Raw genomic sequence first — 22807 nt, forward strand, 5'->3', positions numbered from 1 at the left:
TGTTCTTGCGTAAAGTGTCTGTTCTGCAGGTAGGTTTTTTGTCCAAGACATCAGGAGGTTCTCAGAAGTGCCTGGGTATCTGCCAGAGCAAGGGCAGGTTAGGACGTTGTGGTTTTTTTGTCTTAGTGAAGTGGCCCAAGGCCCAGAGAGTTCAAGAATTCACCCCATACCCTGGATATAATTGTATTTCAGGAGAATTAAGAGATATCAGAGATGGCACAGACTGGTTACTCTATAGGCACAATGGTTCTTACCCTTTTGTAGGGAAGTCAGAATAGATGAAAGCAAATTTTGATGTATGCTGTCGGAGAGGATTTGGAGTCCTTAAAACTCCACTGTGAACCCCTGTTAAAAATTTCCTTAGAGGAAAGTGTATATCCTGGGCCCAAATAGCAGAGTTTTTGAAATGAACAGGACTCAAGTGGAAGGCATTCTTCCTCTGCAAAAGCCCAAGCATATCTTTGGACAACAGGGGCAGTGGCCAGGAGCATCTAGATCTCTTTTAAGAGAGGCAGGCATAATTTCCCATCCTCAAGGGCTGTAGAGAGGTCCTTGGTACTCTGCTTAAGGTGGCTTTTAGGGTAGGAAAGGTAGATGGGAGGGGGAATTAGTAAAAGCTGGCCACTAAGCAGAAGCCTGGCAGGTCATTGTGCCTGTCCAGAGACAAGAGAGAAGTTATCATGGAAAGGGAGTGCAAATCAAGGCCCAAGTATGGAGAAGGACGATAGCTTTGTTGGCAGCTTATCCTTGGCAGAGAAAGATGGACATATTTCCAGTGTGAAACCTCCATCCAAAGCCCTTCATGCATTTTGTCCACACCTGGGGAGCCTGTACGTTTGGAGAGTGTCACATTGGATGCAAACACCAAAATACCTGTACAAAATAGGCAGGACCAATGCTATTGGTTGAGTTGAATCTCTGTCCTTTCTCTGTTTCGTCTCTCATCAGCAAGCACCATTTAGAATGAAGGTGAGATAGCAAGCATGGTCCAGGAACATGTCTGTAGTTCATTTTGTTTTTTTCTTACCTGATAGTTCTTTTAGTCTTTGCAATACAGCCCAAGAAGAATACATTCCTCATCCTTTCTCTAAGAGCCTCTCAGACTTTACAGCCACCATAGGCAGCTTTGTCACTTGTAAAATTTAGAGTGACAATTTAGACCTCTAGGTGCTATCATCTCACTTCCCTTCTTTTCTATATTGACTCCAAAAAGAAAACAAAAACCGAAACAAAACTTTCATTTCTATCAGTTTATGATCTATCAAATGAACAGCAGGGACTTGGTAATAACATTATTCAATGTCTGGAGTAGTTCCTCTCTCAGGAAGCCTTCCTCGAATCCCCCACCTGACAATCATTGCTCCTTTAGCTGAGCTTCTAGAATGCTTTGTTCCTTGAATATATTTGTAGCAGAGAGAACATAGCAAGTGGTTTTATATCTCATCTCCCTTGTGAACAACTTGAAAAGAGTTTACATTTTATTCATCTTTGGTTGCTGAGTTATTTGATTGCAAATAATTTTAACAATACCCCATTTGAAGCTAAACTACAGCATGTTCAAAATTATGTATACAGATGGAACTCAACCACATGAGTACTTTTTGCTTACATAAGGTCAGGAAAAATAGATCCATGACCAAAGGAATCTTTGGACAGATCTACTTTTGGTTAATCATTAACATCATAATCACTGCCTCTCCCATCAGCTTTAATTGCCTCATGAACAGATGCAGAGGAATTTCTAGACAACTGCATTTGTTTCAACTGAGTAAGGAGAAAAGACAAAACAAAACAAAACAAAAAACAAAAGGCAGAGATTGCCGAAGCCCTGCTAAAATCCAGGCCCTGGTAAAGCTAAGGATGTGCTGATCAAGCAAAACCCCCTAATCTGCCCACAAAGCCCTCCAAGGTGAGTCAGCTGAAAGGGCCTAATCCCCAGAAGGGACTGATCACTAAAGCTTTAGAGGCCACACAGCCACAGCACACTGGAAAACAGGGGATAATGAAAGCTTAAAGGGATATTGTGTAGAGAAAGGTCATAGAACCAACAGAGGAGGGTCTTGGCTGTCTAAGAGGTCACCTTTGCCCTCTCCTGAGTTGTAGGTCATTCATATAGCTCAGTCTTAGGACCCCCAAATAAGAATGATTCCAAGGATGTGGATATTGCTAAGAGTTAGCTGGCTTAGGGCCCCAGCTGTGGGGTGGGGCATGGAGGTGAGGTAACTAATATTTTAAGCAAAGCAATCAACCACAATATGACTGATTCTGTAATAGTCAATAAACCAGATGGCACAAGAATTATATTGCAATAGCTGCTAGGGATGAGGAAGTGTGGAGGCAGTGAGAAGAAACTATATGGGTGCAGAGGAGGTGCTCAGTATAGGTGAGCTGACACTGAAATCAAAGAAGCAGACGGTATTTGAGAAGTGTGGGCTCCGATTAGAAGTGTACTATATGGGAAGAATCACTACCCCTTAGTTGCTTTCCCTGGGATAAATAATTTAGGACTTGACCTTTTGTTAAATTGGGAGGTTGCATAGAACACCAGAGCCCTTTGGCTCTGTTTCTAGCCTCGGATTCCCTTATGTGGCAAAGTGAACACAGAAAGTAGCAAAAGAGCCTTCTCTTGGGGCTGTTTGGCCAATTTCTATACATCAGTGGTTATCTTTGGGAAATAACCACTCCCCATAGGTACTCAACCACTCTTGAGACAGTGGGCTCTGCCCCAATACACACCCCCTCCCCCGAAGCCTGGGGCTCTTTGTTTTGTGCTTTTATGAGGTTATTTTTGGTTGTCAAAAAGATCAGGTGCACCTCCTGGCATTGAGTGCGTGGGCTGGGATGGCTTGTGGTACTTCCCCCATATCAGAGAAGTTTCCCTTGTCTCAACCAACATGTGGATGTTGTGCCAGTCATTTATGTAGATGACAGACCTCTGCTTTATATATAAACACAAATTTTCCTCACAGTTTTACTATACAGTGAATTTTCCAATGCTATTTTTATCTGTGAATTTCACTTCAGGAAAGTAAATGAAGAGATTACAAAATATTTGTCATAAAACAGGGGTGCTGGGTCAGATAATACTGCTACTTGAAATCCCCCAACAGCCAACTCCACCCAGACAGAAGCTGAGCAGGATATTCTTGTTTACACCAGTAGACATAGGGATACACACATTTATCTTTACTAGAATTCTGCATCACCCCACTACAAAATTACCTCACTTGCTCTAGTGCTCACACCAGTTGAGGAAGTTAGAATCATTCTTTTTGGGGGTCTTTCTGGAGTTTACTTAGCCCCAAATTGTATTTCCCCTACCATAAGTATAAGAGATAGTCTTCTTCATCTTCCTCCCAATTCTCCCTCATCGCCTCACACAGTCTTTTTCATTTAAAACTGGACTCCTCGCTCTCAGCAGCAACTTCCTTAAAACAGGATGTTTTGTATTTGTAATTAGAAAAGTATAGCACCTAGGGGCTAGCAGTTGGCTAAGGAGAGCTAGCAAGCTGCCGGCTAGAGTGAGACAGTGCAGGAGATTTCCTCTAAGAATGTGGTTCTTAATCTGAGAGTGATACGGTGTGTCAGCACTAACGTGGTATTTTCCTCCCTTTGTACACTACAGGTTGAACTATAAGCTCACTTGTAAATATCACTGTAATTATGGGAGCTTTATTTACAAAGCAATGAAATGTGTGGGTGGGTGTGTGTCTGTGTGTGTGTGTGCAGCCTTAGGAGTGGCAGCCCACATGCCTGGTGTGACTTGCTGGAGCTAGGGTAAGCAATAAGGACTTTGTTCTTCAAATATTAGGTTTTGTGTTCTGAGTGCTGATTTCTGCTGTTGATTGTTGAGGGGCCAGCACAGAGGCTGACAGTTGTTGTTTCAACCTTCATAAGCTGAAGCAGCTTCCTGGAGATTTAAAGAGACAATACTTGTGCTCCCACCCCCACATCTTTTGGGAGCCAGACATTTAAGGAAATCTTTGTCGGGTCACTGGTTGATTACAGAAATGATGGAACAGAAACTTTAGTGACCACACACAACAATATATATCTTGCAAAAATAGTTTTTAAAAGTCATAAATAGATGACCCAGTCCTCATAAAGTATAAGAAATCTCTGAGGCATTGAAGAATTAGATATCCAGTTAGTGCAACATGATATTTTAAATCTCTAGCTCTCAACAAACAATTACAAAACATGCAAAGAAAGAGGAAAACATGGTCCATTCACAGAAAAAAAAGAAGTTTACAGAAATCTTTTCTAAGAAAGACCAGGCATTGGAATTATTAGTCAATGGCATTAAGTCAACTGCCTTAAATATGTTTAATGAGATAAAGAAAACTATAAACAAGAACTAAAAGGAATCAGTAGAATTATATATGAACAAAGAAAGAATATCAATAAACAAATGGAAATAAAAAGGAATCAAACTGAAATTCTGGAGATGAAAATGATAATAACTGAAATGAAAAATTAACTAGAGGCATTCAACAGCAGATTTGAGCAAGTGGAAAAAAGTGTCTATGAGCTTGAAGACAGGGAAATTGAAATTATCCAGTCTGGGGAGCAGGAAGACAAAGGAATAAATAAAAGTAAACAGAGACTAAGGGCCCTATAGGACACCATCAAGTGAATCAAATTTACAATATGAGAGTTTCAGAAAGGGTACAGAGAGTGGGGAAAGAAAGAACATTTGAAGAAATAATGACTGAAAAATGTCCCAAACTTGATGAAAGAAATGAATCTACAGATCCAAGAAACTCAACAAACATCCAAGGATAAATTCCACAATCTCCTAGGATAAACTCAAAGAGCTTCACTCCAAGACATATTATAATCAAAATGTCAAAAGTCAGGGACAAAGAGAGAATCTTGAAAACAGAAAAAGAGAAATGAGTAATCACACATAAGGACTCCTCAATAAGATGAAGAGTTGCTTTCTCATCAGAAACCATGGAGACCAGCAGGCAGTGGAATGAAAAAGTGCTGAAAGGAAAAACTCAAGGGAGAATTCTCTCTCTGGCAAAACTATCTTTCAAGTGGTCACCCAACCTTGGATTCCCAAAGTGCTGGGATTACAGGCAGGTAATTATGGGAGCTTTATTTACAAAGCAATGTGTGTGTGTGTGTGTGTGTGTGTGTGTGTGTGTGTGTGTGCAGCCTTAGGAGTGGTGGCCCACATTCCTGGTGTGACTTGCTGGAGTTAGGGTAAGCTTTCAAAAATGGGTATCTTTCAAAAATGAAGGATAAATTAAGACATTCACAGATAAAATCTGAGGACGTTCATTGCCAGTAGACCTGCTCTCACAAGAAATGCTAATGGGAGTCCTTGGGGCCTGAAATGAGAGGACACTAGACAGCGAATTGAAGCCATATGAAGAAATAAAGATCTCTAGTAAAGATAACTGCATAGATTAATATAAAAGCAGTATTATTGCATTTTTGGTTTGTAACTCTTTATTTCCTATGTGGTTCAGAAGACAAATACGTGAAAAGTAATTATAAATCTTTTAATGGGCACACATGTAAAATGTGTAATTTATGACCAGGCACAGTGGCTCATGCCTGTAATCCCAGCACTTTGGGAGTCCAAGGTTGGGTGACCACTTGAAGCCAAGAATTCAAGATCAGCCTGTGCAATGTAGAGAGACCCCATATCTTAAAAAAGAAAAAAAAAAAATTAAATTAAAACAATTAGCCAGGCATAGTGGCACACATCTGTAGTCCCAGCTACTCAGGAGGCTGAGGTGGGAGGATTGCTTGAACCCAGGAGTTTGAGGGTGCAGTGAGCTATGATCATACCACTGCACTCCAGCCTGGATGAACAGGCAAGACCCTGTCTCAAGGGAAGAAAAGATATAAATTGTGATAACAGCAACATAAAGGTAGGAGGGGATGAACTGTATAGGAGCAGCATTTTTGTGTGCCATTGAAGCTAAGTTGGTATTAATTCAAACTATACTGTTATAAATTTAGGATGCCGCAGTGGATGGAATGTTTATTTTTTTTGTAGAGACAAGGTCTTATTATGTTGCCTAGGCTGGTCTCAAACCCCTGACCTCAAGCAGTCCTCCCACCTCGGCCTCCTAAATTGTTGGGATTACAGATGTGAGCCACTAGGCCTGGCTTGAAGTTATTTTTATCAATATCAATTTTTTTTTTTTTTTGAGACGGAGTTTTGCTCTTTTTGCCCAGGCTGGAGTGCAATGGCGCAATCTCAGCTCACTGCAACCTCCGCCTCCCAGGTTTAAGCGATTCTCCTGCCTCAGCCTCCTGAGTAGCTGGGATTACAGGCATACACCACCACGCCTGGCTAATTTTTGTACTTTTAGCAGAGATGGGGTTTCACCATGTTGGCCAGGCTGGTCTCAAACTCCTGAACTCAGGTGATCCACCTGCCTCGGCCTCCCAAAGTGCTGGGATTACAGGTGTGAGCCACCACACCCAGCCTATACACTGGCTCTTTCTAACCTCCTCTATCAAACCCACCTCTGTTTCGGAGTCTCTGCTTCAGTGGTGCCTTCTCCTTGACACATTGTTCCCAAATGTGTGCAGGGCTGGCTCCCTCTGGTCCTTCTGCTCATAGCATAAATGTAAGGCCCCTCTGAGCCCCACCCAGTGACTTCCCAGCCCCACCTCTCAGCACCCTACTTCATTTTCTCTGCAGCACTTTCTCTTTTCTTTCACATGCCTTTGTTCATCTCCCCTCCAGACTGTGAGCTCCTGGAGAGCAGGGACCACTCGGCTGATCTCAGCACAGCATGCTGGGCCCACTGGGGCACCTGCACAGGGTGAGTGCTCAGGCATAGCTGCTGAATGAATAAATGGGAGGATTGCAGACTTTCCACCTCCCCACCTTCTGACCAGCTAAGACTGTGGAGATGATCAATACAAATAAAAGGTGCAAATCAGGCCTGAGGAAGGAGGACAGCAAGCGTGACCTCTGCAGGACTCTTCCGTGGCCCCAGTTGCTGGTAAAGCACAGTGGGCACCACGGACACAGGAGTCTGACCGCCTCCTGGTGGCCAGCCATAGCACTGCAGCCCCAGGCCAGAACGCCTCAACTTAAGTCACACACTCCAGCTGGGTGACCTTAAGGCAGTGGTTTTTTGCCTCTCCAGGAGGCAAAGAAGCAGGTCCGCAGGCTCCACGGGCAGTGTGAGGAGCCTCGGAAGCCTCCCTTGGCAGCTTTTTGCCTCCACTTCCTTTGGTGTCAGGCATCCTTATCTCGGCCAGGGCAATGCTTCCCCCTACTTCCAAATGCAGACTCAGGATCCAACAAGGACCAGCCTCATTCCTGTCCAGTGCTCTGGCACCCTCTGCCCTATAGCAAACCCTCATCACCCAAGCCCCACACCTCTCTCTGCTCTGAAGGATGTCCAGGGAGTGGAGAGCATTTTCCCAGGGTCTCAGACCACAATGGGCACTGACGGATAAGCCATATCAACAGACACTTTCTGAGTATGTGGAACCCTTGGGGTCACTCACCCAAGCACCGCAATTAATACAGGAGGAAATGGAGGCTTTCTCTCCCATAGTCTCTGTCTCACTAGGGGGTAAGGCTTATCCTACTTCCAGGTGCCCAGACCAGTGGCCTGAAGACCTCGGCCCTGGCCTCTCATGGCTGTGCTGGGGCCCTTAGGGAGCCCTATGTCTGCCCTGCTCATGCCCTGAGTTCCTGGGCCGATGCTACTGACCCATAACAGAGCTGCCTCCAACCTCTTTCTTCTTTCCCTCTGGGAGGAGGCTGAGCACTGGCCTAGGAAGCTGGAGCCTTCCCTTACCTTCTAGACTCTGTGCATCTTCTGTGGTCTAAGCCAGGCCCTGTCTCTTTTGAGAATCCGGTTTCCCAAATGTATAGTGAAGGGTTGGGTGTGAAACTGCCTCAGTGTGCTCAGTGGGGATGTAGTGTCAAGCTCCATCAACGCAAGACAGAGTGTCAGGGTGGGGTGGCTCAGGTGCATATGGTGAAGAAGCCTCCCTAACTCAGGTAGATGCTGAGGGACACCACATATAACAGCCAGGCCTAGTGCCCATGGTCAGGCATGCTCCAGGGGCCCTGTGTCTGGACCAAGAAGAGAACATGCTGGTGAGTTCCTGCTTCACTGTGTCCACAAGTGCAGTACACAAGGGATCCCCAGGCAAGGTTGGTCTCATGCAGCCAGCTCTGTGCCTCCCACACTTGCAGGGGCCTGGGTCACATGTTCACCACTGGAGACAAGAAGTGGTGTCAGTCTCATTTAAGCACTAAGAGTGAGGGTGGGAAGGGGTAGTTCCTCAAGAAAAAAACTGAGGTGCTGTCTCCAATAGAAGATGAGTTGGATGTCAGACAGATAAAAGCACCTGATCTCAGAATCATACATGTAGACCGCATATCTACCTCTGCCACTAGGCACACGGGGATGTATATGTCCCAGAGAAGGTAGGTGTCTTGTTCAAAGTCACACAATGAGCAATGTCAAAACTCATACTTTGGTTAACATTCAATATGGCTACATATACTAAAATCCCTAAAATAATAGTGACATGTATTAGTCCGGGTTCTCTAGAGGGACAGAACTAATAGGATAGTTGTATATATAAAGGGGACTTTATTAAGTATTAACTTACACGATCACAAGGTCCCACAATAGGCCGTCTGCAAGCTAAGAAGGAAGGAGAACCAGTCCAAATTTCAAAACTGAACAACTAGGAATCTGATGTTAGAGGGCAGAAGGTATCCAGCACAGGAGAAAGATGCAGGCTGGTAGGCTAGGCCAGTCTCTCTTTTCACATTTTGCTGCCTGCTTTATATTCTAGCTGTGCTGGCAGCTGATTAGATGGTGCCCACCCAGATTAAAGGTGGGTCTGCCTTTCCCAGCCCACTGACTCAAATGTTAATCTCCTTTGGCAACACCCTCACAGACACACCCAGGATCAATACTTTACAGAGACAGGCCATCCATACTGACCTTGAACTGACCACTGCAGAAGTTTATGAATCATGTGTTTCTGTTCTTGCATCTTGTATGTGCTTTCCATCCTCAATGAGGTCTCATGGTCCAATGTGGCTGCTGGAGCTCCAGCCTCGACTGGCCACCATGTTTGCATTTCAGAGAGCAGGCAAGGCAGGGCAAAGGGGGCCCTCCCAGCTGGGTCAGTTCCATCTGAACAGTCTCCCCAGAGTCCCACACCACATTGTGGTCACATCTAATTGGCCTGAACTTAGGTCACTCTTAGCTGCAAGAGAGGTTGGGAACTTTAGTCTTTTAGTTTGGTGAATTGCTGTCCTGAATAAAACTGAGCATCTGCACATAAGAATAAGAGGAGAATGAAAACTGTGGAAACTAACACTGCTCTCTCTCTACAGTAAATGCCAAGATAGAGAGGAAGGGATGGGGTTGTTTTCAGATGAATGGGGCATTTGTTTACCTATCACAGCCCCTCTTTTCTCACTGTTTATTCATTCACAGAGAGAGAGAAAAAAGAGCTTGGTTCCGAATCAGGATATATGAATGGGACCCCTGCTTTCAATTCCCAATCAGAATGACTGGAACCACTGTGTTGGCTTTCATCTGTTTGTACCTTGTAAGTAAATCTGAGAACATCCTTTCCTATTTCATAAGTGGGGCAGGGAGGGACTGAGAGCTGTGAAGCTTTTAAGGCAAGAAGCATGTCCCTAAAAAGCTGGGTCAAAATTGAGTATCTGTACATTTTAAAAGTACAATGCGCTCACCCCAAGGACGCTTTGTCCCTCATAATAAATATTACCAGTAAAATGAATCCACCCAAAATAAAACTTAGTCCATTAAGGCTGCTATAACAAAATATCAAAAACTGGATGACATATCAATAACTGAAACTTATTCCTCACAGTTCTGGAAGCTGGGATGTCCTAGCTCAAAGTCCCAGAAGATTTGGTATCTGGTGAGGGCCAACTCCCTGGTTCATAGACAGCTGTCTTCTCGCTGTGTCCTCAGATGGCAGAAGGCAGAGAGGGAACTCTCTGTGGCTTGTTTTGTAAGGGCACTGATGCCATTCATGAGGGCTCCACCCTCACAACCTTATCACCTCCCAAAGGTCAAATCTCCAAATACCATCATACTGGGGGACAGGTTTTAAAACAGGAATTTGGGGAAACACAAACATTCAGTTTATAGCAAAAACTGATAATGGTTAAAACTGCAAGTGGTGGCTGGGCATGGTGGCTCACGCCTGTAATCCTAGCACTTTGGGAGCCCGAGGCGGGTGGATCATGAGGTCAGGAGATCGAGACCATCTTGGCTAACACGATGAAACCCTGTCTCCACTAAAAATACAAAAAATTAGCCAGGCGTGGTGGCAGGCGCCTGTAGTCCCAGCTACTCGGGAGGCTGAGGCAGGAGAATGGCATGAACCCAGGAGGCAGAGCTTGCAGTGAGTGGAGATCGCGCCACTGCACTCCAGCCTGGGCAACAGAGTGAGACTCCATCTCATAAAAAGAAAGAAAAGAAAGAGCCAGTGTGGCTTGGGGAGTGTGGCTTGGGGGAGCTCTGGAGGAGAGAATGGGAGAGGAGGGGAATGATGGCAGGGCCAGATCCTGGGGCCTGGGAGACTAGGTGAGTTACCCATTCTTCTCACAACATTAGCCATGTGAAAGTACAAATATTTAATATCTCACAATCTGTGGATCAGGAACCTGGGCATGGCTTACCTGGGTGCCTCTGCCTGAAGGTCTCTCAGGAAGCTGGGGCTGTGGTCTCAACCGACGCTGGGCTGTGGGAGGAGCTGCCCCCAAGCTCACTCATGTGGGTATTGGCAGAACCAGTTTGGACTAAGCCTGAGTTCCTTTCTGGCTGTTGGCCTGGGTGTTCCCCAGTTCCTTGTCATGTGGGCCTCTATGTCGGATAGCTCCTGACATGCAAATTTGCTTCCTCAGTTAGATGACTGTGACAGAGGCAGCGAGAGGAGGAGGGACAGAGAAGGACAAGGAAAGGGAGGGAGAAACACAGGAGACAGCAAGGACGAGGGAATTGGCACTTTTTTTTGTAACTAAATGTTGGAAGTTGCAATGGATTGAATGTTTATGTTCCCTAAAAGTCATGTGTTGTTAGCCAAATTCCCAATGTGATAATATTAGGAGACGGGGCCTTTGTAAGATAATTAGGTCATAAGGGTGGAGACCTCATGAATGGGATTAGTGCCCTTTTCAAAGGCACCCCAGGGAGTTCCTTCGCCCTTTTTCAACCATCTGAGGACACAACAATAAGCTGGCAGTCTGCAACCCTGAAGAGGGACCTCGGCAAAACTGGACCATGCTGACACCCTGATTTCAGACTTCCAGCCTCCAGAACTGCAAGGAATACATTTCTGTTATTGGTGAACCACCCTGTCTGTGGCACTTTCTTATAGCAGCCCTAACTGACTCAAACAGGAGAGATAGCCTGTCACTCTGCTGTATTCTCTTAGTCAGAAGGGGAGTCACTAACCACTTTATGGTTACACGAGGGCATGAATCCCAGCAGTGAGGTTTATTGCAAGCTGCTGTGCATGCATGCAGCCTACCTACCACACAGGCTGGGATGAGACACCTGGGTCTGATTCTAAATATAACAGGAAAGCATTGGAAGGCTTTATGCCACAGGATGACCATATATGAGTTTCATTTTATGTTAACCGTCTCCTGGTGCAGAATGAGAAATGAGGCCCGAGTGGAAGTAACGTTTCCAATATTACACTGGTGGAACCTGGGCATGTCTTCAGTTGTAAGTCCATGCTGCATCCCATCCATCCTTATAATTCTTCCTTCTCTTGAGTTTGTGCATTTGTTACTTGTGACACCAACCTATGAGTGTTATGAGAATTATCTCATGTATGCCTGATGATGTCTCTGGGAAGCAGATGCTGGGATGACTTGCATTATGCAGGTTGGGAGACTGGAGAGGCTCTGAGAGGTACAGTGAGTTTTCCAGGGCACAGAAGTGGTAAGAAAAATAAAGGTTGGAATCCAGCTGTGTCTCCTGAAACCTAGGGCCCTCGCTGCATTTGGGTTTTCCCAGAGGGGCGGTGTTGGCAAAATTGTGAACAGTTAAGGAGATGACATAGAGGAGGAGGGTGAGCAGCCAATGGCTCAGAGAGACCTTTGGGGAGGGAGGTCTTTGAAGGAAGGGGCTGAGGTAATGGAACCTTGGAGAAGTGACCTAACTTCCTTGGTGATAGGCCCCAACAGAACTTAGAACTTTGATAACCAGCACTCACATTCTAGAGACAGCCCCCGTCTAGCTCTCCTGATGGGGGCCAATAAAGAGAATAAGAGGTTCTCCTGCTGTATCCCGACTTTCTGAGGCTCTGACCTCAGGAAAGCCCAGCATGAGAGCCTTTTCCATTGCCGCAGACTTTTTGGTTCAGCACTCACTTCTGGCACCTCTGGTCATTTGGCAGGAAGTACCCAAAGGTAACACAGAGAAGTCCAGGCCAGGCCACAACTATGATCCCACCTGGGCAGCCCCAAACCCCTCCCCATCACCGTGTGTGTGGAGGGAGGCAGCGGAGGGAAGGCAAGGGATGAGCGTTGGGCCCTTCCTGGGCCAGAGCAGGTTGTTGGGTGTTGGAACCCCGGTGGGCCTGACAAAATGGGAAGGTGGGTGCTGGGTGAAGGACATTTCCCCAGATGTTATCCTGTGCCCCTGAGACTTCAGCTCATTTCCTCTATGCAGTTGCCCACCTGTGCCTTAACTGGGGAGCCGAATTTCTAATGTGCGTTTCCTGCTGCAGTGATGGCCAGGCAGGGCCCTGATGTCTGATGATCTGGCTGCAGGGCATCATTTTTGCAGAGCTCCATGTGGGAGATCAGTGAGGAACTGGTTGATGGGTTCAACTCCTCCATCTTCCTAGACAAGGGGTAGGTGCCCTATGCCACCAATAATGACCAGTGCTGGTCTGGGGTGAGAGCGGGCATGGGGGGTGGTGGTGGTGTCTCCACTGCCAGTACCATGAGATGAACCGCATGGATCTGGAACCCAGTTTTGTATACAAGGACTCCTGGGGTCTCTCTAGCAGGGCCTTCCCACGGAGTGGCCCACAGTTCTACCCCCGGAAATGTGGGGTCCCACTCCTCCCCCACCTGCAAATTGGTAAGGTGGAAAGACACTTCACATACTTGTAGGAATATCAGAGAAAAGACTTTTTCATTGTTTTCATATCACACTAGGCCATGAACATTTTTGCCTGTTGCTACTATTTTTGTTTTTTTAACCACCTGCCCCAGATATCCCATGTAAGAATCAGCTCCTGTATCCATCCAGACCTGCTCCAAGCCTTAGAAATCATCAGGCTTAATAGGGTGGTTTATATATAAAAATTGGGGGGGGGTGTTGGTTCAGCTATTCTTTACGTGTCTCTTCAGCTTGTCACATCCCAGAACACATCATCTTAGCCCAGTAGGCCCAGAGCCTTGGCCTCACCTGTCTTCACAATATTCCATAAGGAAGGCTTTTTTTTGTTTTTTGTTTTTTGTTTTTTGTTTTTTGCCACAGCAATTCAGCCTTTCAATGCTGGTGGACCTGGATGTGATTCCATTCTGTTGCCATTTCAGCAGGGCTGCAGGGAACATCTTATGTGTGTCCTATTAAAGAGCACTGGTTTGCTAGGGCTGCCATAACAGTACCCAAACCATGTGGCTTAAACAACAGAATTGGTTTTCTCACAATTCTGGGGCTAGAATTCTGAGATCAAGGTGTGGGCTGGGGGGGTTTCTTCTGAGGCTTCTCTCCGTGGCTTGTAGATGGCCGCCTTTTATCTCCGTGTTGACATTGCCTTTACTCTGTGCCTCTTTTTGTTGTTGTTGTTGTTCCTTTGTTTTCTTGAGACAGAATCTTGTTCTGTCGCCCAGGCTGGAGTGCGGTGGCTTGGTCTCAGCTCACTGCAACCTCCACCTCCCTACTCTGTGCCTCTTTGTGCCCTAATCTCCTCTTCTTATGAGGACATCAATCAGACTGGATTAGAGTCCACCTCAATGAACTCAACCTTAATGACCTCTTTAAAGACTATGTCTCCAAATACAGTCACATTCTGAGGTCCTGGGGGTTAGCACTTCAACATATGAATTTTGGGAGATATAATTTGGCTTATACCACATACTTATTCCCTACAGAAGATAGACTCCAGGCATGGGGTTGCTTGGTGGAAGGATATGCATATGCAAAATCTGAATCGCTTCAGCCAAATTACTTTCCAAAGAGGCTGTGGCAGTTGTGTTGCCACGGCAGTCTCCAATGATGTCTGCTTCCCTGCATCCAGCCTGACAATGAGAGATGTCATTCATTTACATTCCTGATAATCTGGTGTCCATGTGGCAAATGCCACTGTATGCTTCCTTTGCTTTTTAATTTGCCACTTATAGGCTTGAGCCACCTGTCAGTTGTTTACCAGCCATTTGGATTTTCTCTTCCCCCAGTTGTCTGCTCATGTTCTTGTTGCTGTGACAACCCTTCTCGCACCCTGGAACCTCCAGGCATTTGCCCCTTTGCTGGATCTGGGATCCTCATAGCTCAGGTTCTCAAAACTGCCTTTATTGTAAAAGAAAGAAAATTAAGTGCCTTGCTTTGAAGTCTAAAGGACTCTCCTAGGGTGGGTGTTGTAGTCCATTTTGTGCTGCTGCAACAAAACACCATAGACTGGGCAATTTATAATGTACAGAAATTTATTTCTCACAGTTCTGGAGGCTAGGAAGTCCACAGTCAAGATGCTGGCATCTGGTGAGGGCCTTCTTGCTGCATCATCCCATGGTGGAAGGCATCACATGGCAGAAGGGCAAAGAGAGGGTGAGAGAGAGCAAGAGGGGGCAGACCCACCTTCATGATACTGACGTTAATCCACCCAGGACGGCAGAGCTCTCATGACCTAAACACCTCTTAAATGTCCCATCTCCCAGTATGGTCACAATGGCAACTACACTTCAACATGAATTTTAGAGAACACAAACATGCACACAATAGCAGTGGGTCTACACTGAAAACTGATCTCTCAACTTAGTGGGGGCAGTGGGGTGGGGAATGAGGTTCCCTCAGATCCTCTCCCTCCATGCCAGAAGCAGACTAAGCTTCAGGTAGCTTAGTGGGAACGTGATGCAGCCCTAGCTTTGCGCAGTTCTTAGTTCTGCCCTGTGTGACCTTGAGCAGCCATTTGACATCCCTAAGCCTGTGTTTTCTCATCTCAACAATGGGGATGTTTCCTTAGGACTCACTAGAGTGATACTCTTCATACAAGCTCTTAATAGGGGAATGCTAACCTCTCTTGCTGTGGGCACTCACATCCCTCTTCACACACAAGTCCCCAAGGAATTGGGGCTTCCTGGTCTGAGCTCTAGCCCACGATTCTCCTGGTGGTTTTTGGTGCTGCCTCTGACTCTGTGTCCTTCCTTGTCCCACTCAGTATGAAAATGAGTTAACCCTGTACCTGGGCAAGATCTGCACAATGTGGACCCTCCAAGTGGGCACTCAGGAGCATATGGTGGCATCCCTGGACCAGGCTTCCAGAGCAGACACATACCCTACAGCACCACCTTCCTGTGTAACCACTGGGTCTTCATCTCTACCCCACAGTTCCTGGACTGGGTATTCAATAGGTGGGAGCCTGTCCCTTCCACAGCACAGCGGGGAGTCTGCCACCAGCTAGCTGTGTATCTCAGGAATTTTGCTGCACCTCACTGAGCCTCAGTTTGCTCCTCTGAGAATAAAGGTGGTAAGAGGATGAACCTCACAGGGTTCTTGCAGGGATTAAATGAGGTGAGCCATGGCAGGTGCTGACCTGGTGCTTGGCTCTGTGGAAATGGCTGCCAGATGTACTGTGGCTGTTATTTATTTTTGAACACGAAGTAGCTCTCTGCCTCACTCGTGGCCTTCCTACGTTTGGGAAAGCGTATGGAAAGCAAACCTGTTTTCCCATTTGTAAAGAGGCTTTGAGTTTCCACATGGCTGATCCCTGTGCTTGGGGTACCCGGAACAGGGATCCCCGGGGGCTGGTGGAGGGGCCCTATGCTAACTCAGATATCTGGGAAGATTCTGGTTGTGGGTCATCATGTGCTGGGTGCCCTCAGTGAACAGAGACCAAAGCTCAGCGACTCCAGTAAATCTCACGCCACATACTCAGCTTCCTGAGCTCCAGCTCAGACCAGTGACCCCTACCTGGAGGTGTGGGGGACTGGGACTCTGAACTGAGGTGGACCATGCCTGGGTGACACTCCCCCTGTCTCCAGAAGCTGTTCAAGAAAGTGCTGCCCTATCACTGCCAGGGCTTCCTCTGGTACAACGAAACAGGAAAGCCAAGGAGCCCTGTCACCCACTGTCTGCACCTCCATCACCCAGTTCAAATGTGTGGACAACTGCATCATCACCACGTGATGCAGAGACCAGAGTGTGAAGGCCTGGGGCCAGTGCAGGGTGGTGTAGCTTTGAATCGAGGTGGCCAGGGTTTGCTGTGGTAGGCCCAGGGAGCTCCTGTCTGTGTCCCCATCCAAATCTCATCTTGAATTCCCATGTGTTGTGGGAGGGACCCAGTGGGAGGTAACTGAATCATGGGGCAGGTCTTTCCTGTGCTTTTGTCGTGATAGTAAGTCTCACGAGCTCTGATGGTTATTATAAGGGGGAGTTTTTCTGCACAAGCTCTCTTTTTGCCTGCTGCCTTCCATGTAAGACGTGACTTGCTCCTCATCTTCCACCATGATTGTGAGGCTTCCCTAGCCACCAATCACGTGGAACTGTAAGTTTAATTAAACCTCTTTCTTTTGTAAATTTCCCAGTCTTGGGTGTGTCTTTATCAGCAGTGTGAAAACGGACTAATATGCTCCCTCTTAGAGACTTGGGAACGGCCTCTTGTCGGCTCTCAGGTGTGTGGTCTGTGATCTAAGCCCCCACACAGTCCCTAGGCCTTCCTGTCAGGGGCGTGCTGGCCTTGACCACGTGTCTCAGAGGTGGGTGCTCACTTCCTGCTGGGCTTCTTTCCTGTGAGTGTTGCTCACTGGGTCCCAGGTGTGCCCCTACTCCCTGCCACAGCTCCCTGGGCTTCTGTCTCCTCCAGGAGGGGAGATGTCAGCAGAGGAGCTGAAGTGGAGCAGGCGGGATTCCAGCTCCCCACCTCCTGGCTCATTCTCCATGGGAGTGCTGATACCTCAAGAACTTCTCTTCACTCTATGCCATGCTCTCTGCTCTGCAGAGCACCTCAATTCACATGGAGAGAAGTTTCCAGGTGAGCAGGCCTCTCTCTATAGGAGCACCAGGGTGGATCAGGGACATCCATGGGGCTGGGCTGGGCATTGCCTCTCAGTGAGCCTAGGAGGTGCTGGGAGGCTGTGAACCCTCAAGGTAGGGACTGGGAACCCTGGTGGGGTCTCTGAGCCTCCCTGGGATCTTAGGGCAGCTGTTCTGCTTCGAATTAGGTTACCTTTCCTTACCTGTCAGATATAGGCTGGGGCCAAATTGGAGACTGTCAAGAGCTTACCTCACAGCAACACGTTTCTCTGATGATTGAAATCAAAACTGGTCAAAACAGATCTGCTCGGCTGAAATGGAAGTGGGGGCCCAGTGGACCAACATGAGAGTCCCCTCCCCTCCCCAGTCCCATGGGACCCTTAGGCTCAGAGGAACCTGTTGGAACCTCTCATCTAGCGTGTTTGGGTCCTGTGACTTCTTAAATAAATGGGATTTGCACTCATGCCCCTCCCCGTGATTCCCAAATTTCTCCTTCCTTCTTTCGCCTCTGCACAGGAACAGTCTCGAAAATTTTCAAGATGTGTAAGCTAGTGCACTGCGCAGGATTCTGCTCACCACAGCGAAGTGGAGGAGGGGATGGGGGCAAGCCTTTGGGAGGGAGGGAACTGAGAGGGTGGAAGGACTTGACAGCGTGTGGTTTTTCAGTTTCTCATTGAGAGTTTCTTTGAAAATTTTCAGTCTCTATCTTTTCTGGATTCATAGCAGAGGAATCCCTCTGGTCCATGGGCAGGCGGGAGGCGGGGGCACTTCAGAGAGCAGGAGGTCCCAGCAATGGGTCATAGTGGTGGCAGCTGTGCTGAGCCAGGAGGGCTTGATGAGGTGGCAGATTGAGCAGGTCCCTGGCTCAGCTCCCTGGCTGGCCCATCGCACTGACTGGTAGCCCCCTCCAGGCTGTTGGGTGGATGGGGAAGGTAGGGGGTCGTCAGGAAGCTGGCCTCCAGCTGCTCTTCTGTCTGGACTGCAGCTCCAAGGGGAGGGGGCGCCCTGCCCACACCAGAGATGGGCACTGCCAAGGAATTCCATGGGCCAGGTGGTCAAAAAGGCTGCCTAGCCTTGGGTCCGAATGGCTGAGTAGAGGACAGGTATGTGCACTCTGCGACTGCCTGCTCTGGCCCCATAGGAGGCACTGCTGATCAGCCACAGATTCCGGCCCTGTTGCCTCGTTTGCAATGACACATACCCCAGATAGTTTATGAGGAGTACGTGGGGACTAATCGATCCCTGGTGGCTACTTCCTGAGGGGATTTCACATTCACACAAAAGAGGAAGCAAAGTGGCCTCACCCATCACCCTGGGCACCCCTAGTCTGTCAATCAGAGATAGCACCTCAGAGTCCCCCTTCCTGAGTGGAGGAAGAAAGTGTTCTGTGCAGGGGAATTTCCTGGGGGTTCCCTGGGGAGGTGGAGCCTTTGCATGACCTCAGCCCAGCGTTTGGGGCAGAGACTCCTGTGGCTGAGGCAGGCAGGAGCCACTCATTTGGGCCTCCTGGGACTACCCTGTCTTCTCCCACCACAGCTGGGCCTGGCTGGGGGCCTGGACACATACTGAGAGCCCAGAGGATGGGACGCTGGTCAGCAGTGGTGCTGAGGGACGTGGTGAAGGCAGCTGGGATGGGGCCTCGGCTAGGAGGAGGAAGCTGGCCTCTTCTATGGGGCCCTGGGCAAGTCACTGCTCCTCTTTGGCCTCTGTTTTCTCATCTGAAAAGTGGAGGGATGATAGCCCTGTGGTGCAGGACTCACATGGTGACAATGGAGTCACAGACAGGAATGTGGAGAGCTTTGTGGAGGGCTTTGTGCCTGGCTCTGCCGTGGGGGAGGGGTGTGATGGCAGGAACAGTGATATGAGTGCTAGGAACGTGGTGCTCAGGAGGGCCTGTGAGGCAGGTGGAGTTCCCCCTGTGCTTTCCCAGAGGAGGAAACAGGCTCAGGGAGTCCAAGGGAGTGAATCTGGAATCAAAGCACCCCAGAGGTGGTGGCAGTAGTACTGGTACCAGCTGATCTGGCCAGGTGTCCAGGGCCCCAGGGTCGGGGGGCTGGGAGAATAAAAGGGTGAGGAGGATGTCCTCACTGACCTTGCCCTCGACCCTGGAGGGGACCTTCACGGTGGACACACTGGAATGGAGTCCCGAAAGCCCAGAAGAGGCAGCAGCTGCAGGTGGGGTGGGAGAGCCTCCAGGGAGTCAGAGGACAGGGCTTCTCCCTCCCAGCGAAGGCCTCACATCAAGAGAGGAGGGGGCCTTGCTTCTCCAGCAGTGCCTGAAATGCCTCCGACAGAAGCGACCAGAGCAAGGGTCAGGGAGAGCTGGGCTGGTGCAGAGGGTGGAGGTGGTGGGTTGGAGAGGAGCAGGGAGAACCAGGGCTGGCCCCTCACAACCTTTGTGATTGCCAAAGCCGACTGTAGGAGTGGCTACAGCCAGTTTGCTAGACACAGAGAGGTGTGGGGAGGGGTCTTAGGTGGGGGCAAATCTTGGCTGCTCCACGTGGGAGGGGGAGTGTGAGGAATTTGATTAGGTAATTAGGGAGCTGCAGCTGCCCCAGGTGGCTGCAGATTGATCTGATCAACCCGAGGGCGGTACCGGAGAGCCAGTGCTCATCAACACCCCCGCCCCATGGGCACAGGGTCCGACCCCTCCTTGGCCCATTCCACCTGACCTGGTGATGCTGGGCACTGCGATGAAGGATTCTCCGGATGTGAATGAGCCTGGGGAGGCGCGGGGCGGGGCCGGGGTCCTGAATTTGGGAGGAGAGAGCCCCTCACCGAGCCCTGAGCTCTCGGAAAACCTCCTCTCAAGCGGTCCTCACACTGCCCCTGTGAGCCGGGCGTGGCGCCCACCGTATTGATGAGGGAACGGAGGCTCCACGGGGTGTAGTGAAGCGGCCCAGCTGCCTCGCTGCCCAGCTGCAGGAGATTGTAGCTGCGCTGGAGGAGTCAGACGCTCCTTCGGGCGCTGTCCATGGTGGCAGGAGAGTGACGTTAGGGAGCACGGGAGTAGGTGAACAATCCCTTCCAGCTCGAGGCCTCGGTTTCCCTGTCTGTCATCAGAGAGGCCTGGCCTCCAAGGTCCCTGAGCCTCCGCTGCCCTGACCGCTCCTCTGGAGCCTAGTCTGACCCAGGTCCAAGTCCCGTTTTGTGTGCACGCCCTGCTCCCTGGTGGAGCCTGTTGGTACTGCAACGTGAGAGGAATGTGGTCGGGAGGTGGTCAGGGGCCATGGATCTTTTTGATGGGCTTTGGCTGTCTGCCTTCCAGTCGAATTTGATCAACTTCCTGGAAAGGACTTAGGTAAGCAACTGTGGCATTCATTGCGGGAGGCTGGGGGTGTGGAAGTCAGAGACTCGCCGCCTGCCAAACACTCCCTGGACCCATTCCCTGCATCTTAGACTCATTGGGAGGGCTTGGTACAGAGCAGAGGAGGAACCATTGCACTGGAGGGTGGGGGTAGGCGCTGGAATCAAGGACAACTTCCTGGAGGAGGGACTGTTTAAACCCAACTCTGAGAACCGGTAGGGACTGGATGAGATTGGAGGGGAGGTGGGAGCCTCTTAAAATCACCCACCTAGAGGTGGGGGTGTGGAGTGGCCCTTGACCCCACTCCACACCTCACTAGGGCTCCTCCAGCACCCCCTCACCGGGCTCTGTCACCCTGCTGTTCTTCCCTCTGGCACCAGGAATGCACAGTAATTAGGGAGCTGCAGTTGCCTCAGGTGACTGCAGCTAATTTCCACCTGAGGACTTTGGAACCTGGTTCAAGACCACGGAGCAGCTCAGTGAGGATGAGAGATCAGGCTGGCGCAGGACTTGGGTGAGGGCAAGGGTGGACTCTCTCTGGTGGCCAGCGGCAGGAAGCCTGCAACTGTGGCTCATCCCCTAGTATGTGGTGACAGCTGGGCCACCCAGACTCCAGGGCAGGCACTGGGAGGGAGAGCTGAGGTGTGATTCCAGGTAGTCTCAGGGCTGCCACCCTGTCCTGTAGTTATAAGTAGTCCTGCCAGTCAGAACCAGCACCTGAATCAGCCAGTAGCAGCCTCAAAGCCAGGGAGAAAAGGCCACAGTCAAGCTGAGGTGCCTGTGAGTGACCTGGTGTACTGGGCGGACTGTCCCAGGGCTCAGTGCAGCTTTGGGCTAAGTGTGGATTTGGAGTGTCAGACAGCTGGCACTGGGCTCCCAGCTCCATTACTGAACAGCCCTGTGACTGGGGCAGGTCACCCCGCCTCTCAGGGACTTGCTTTCCTCCCCTGTGAAATGGGCTGATGTTAAGTGATCACTTACGTGATCGGGACACCAAGCACTCAGCACAGTGCCTGGAGCACAGAGTAAGAGCGGGTGGCAGGGTAGTCTGAGACCCTGGGGTAGTCCCTTCCAGGTCATCCTGCCCTCCCATCCAGCCACCAGGCCTCCAAAGCAGAGCCCTGTACCAGCGGCAGGACAGACACGAGGCCTGCTCAACTGTGACCCTGTGACCCCTACATAAGCAGCAGGGCGCAGCTGGGGCCCCCGGGGGCCCTGGGCCAGCTCCTCCAGCCCAGAAGAGAAGGACAAGGTGAATCTTTTCCTGGGATTCCTTGAAGCCCAGAAGAAAATGAGACACTCCTGTCCCCTCTCCCTGAGAGCTCTCCCCCAGCCCTGGCTGCTTTGAAGAAGGGCACAATTTATTTACTATAAAAATGAATACAATAGAGAAGAATACTATGTTAAAATCCTGTTTCCATTGCAGCCTAGGAGCTGTGGTTTAGTTCTTTCACTTCCTGTGTTAATTGGAGATACAGGCTCTCATATCCCTCCTAGAGATGAGGCATCTTGCAGGGGTGCCCATGTGTTGACTGCAGAAGAAGGGAGATGGGAGAAAAGTAGGACTTTCTCAGGGCCCATGTTCATCTCTGTATGGTCAACTTGGGCAAGAAGCAGAGACAGCCCCTCAGAACTCCCGGGTTAGCAGCTGAAGGGGCTTTCACAGGCCTAGCAGCACCCTTGGGAATCTGGGTGTCTTTAAAAATAACCCTTCCAGGGACCATTTCCTGACCCAAGACAGTGGTTACCTTTCTACTGCTTTGGAGGAAGAGCGAACATGTTCTGATTTGCTCACTGAGGTTTCCTTTGATCAGCTGTTAGGGACTTGTAGTTTTCTTGTTCAAACACTGGAATTGCATCAGTACTAAGTGTGTATGTGTGTATGTGTTGGGGTGGGGGGAGTGTAAAAAGATCCAAATGTGTAACGTGGAAAGGACAAGGCCAAAGGAAGATTATTTGCAAATGGAGTCAGGGCAGGGTGGACAGTGCATCTTCAGTTCACTTCCGGGAGCCCCATGAATGACCCTTGACCTTAGATTTGACCCCTCCTGGGATTCTGTCTCTGACCTTAGCACTTCTTTTCTTGCTGGTTTCTTATCCAGGGGGAAAGAGTTTGCAATGCAATTTTTAAGGCTGCAGCTGGGCCTCATTGCATAAACATTGCTGCTACCTATGATCTAGGATTTCCAGCATCCCTGCAATTCCTGGTATAATTCTTTTCAAGGCGGAAATTCCGTAGAAGGCTCCCAGCCTGTCAGGCACATCCTGGCCATTCCTCCCCAGCTGGAGCCTC

At 49.1% G+C, this 22807-nt stretch overlaps 1 long non-coding RNA gene across 1 annotated transcript; it reads left to right on the forward strand.

Annotated features, from left to right (window-relative positions):
- Positions 1–12218: 12218 nt before the first annotated feature.
- LOC112608711 lies at positions 12219–15701 on the forward strand. The gene is made up of 4 exons (XR_003116037.1): positions 12219–12415; positions 12736–12862; positions 15394–15450; positions 15564–15701. It is a non-coding gene; the product is annotated as an uncharacterized LOC112608711 (long non-coding RNA).
- The last annotated feature ends 7106 nt before the right edge of the window (positions 15702–22807 follow it).

The sequence above is a fragment of the Theropithecus gelada genome, chromosome 15 (assembly GCF_003255815.1).
Source record: "Theropithecus gelada isolate Dixy chromosome 15, Tgel_1.0, whole genome shotgun sequence".
Classification (NCBI taxonomy): domain Eukaryota; kingdom Metazoa; phylum Chordata; class Mammalia; order Primates; family Cercopithecidae; genus Theropithecus; species Theropithecus gelada.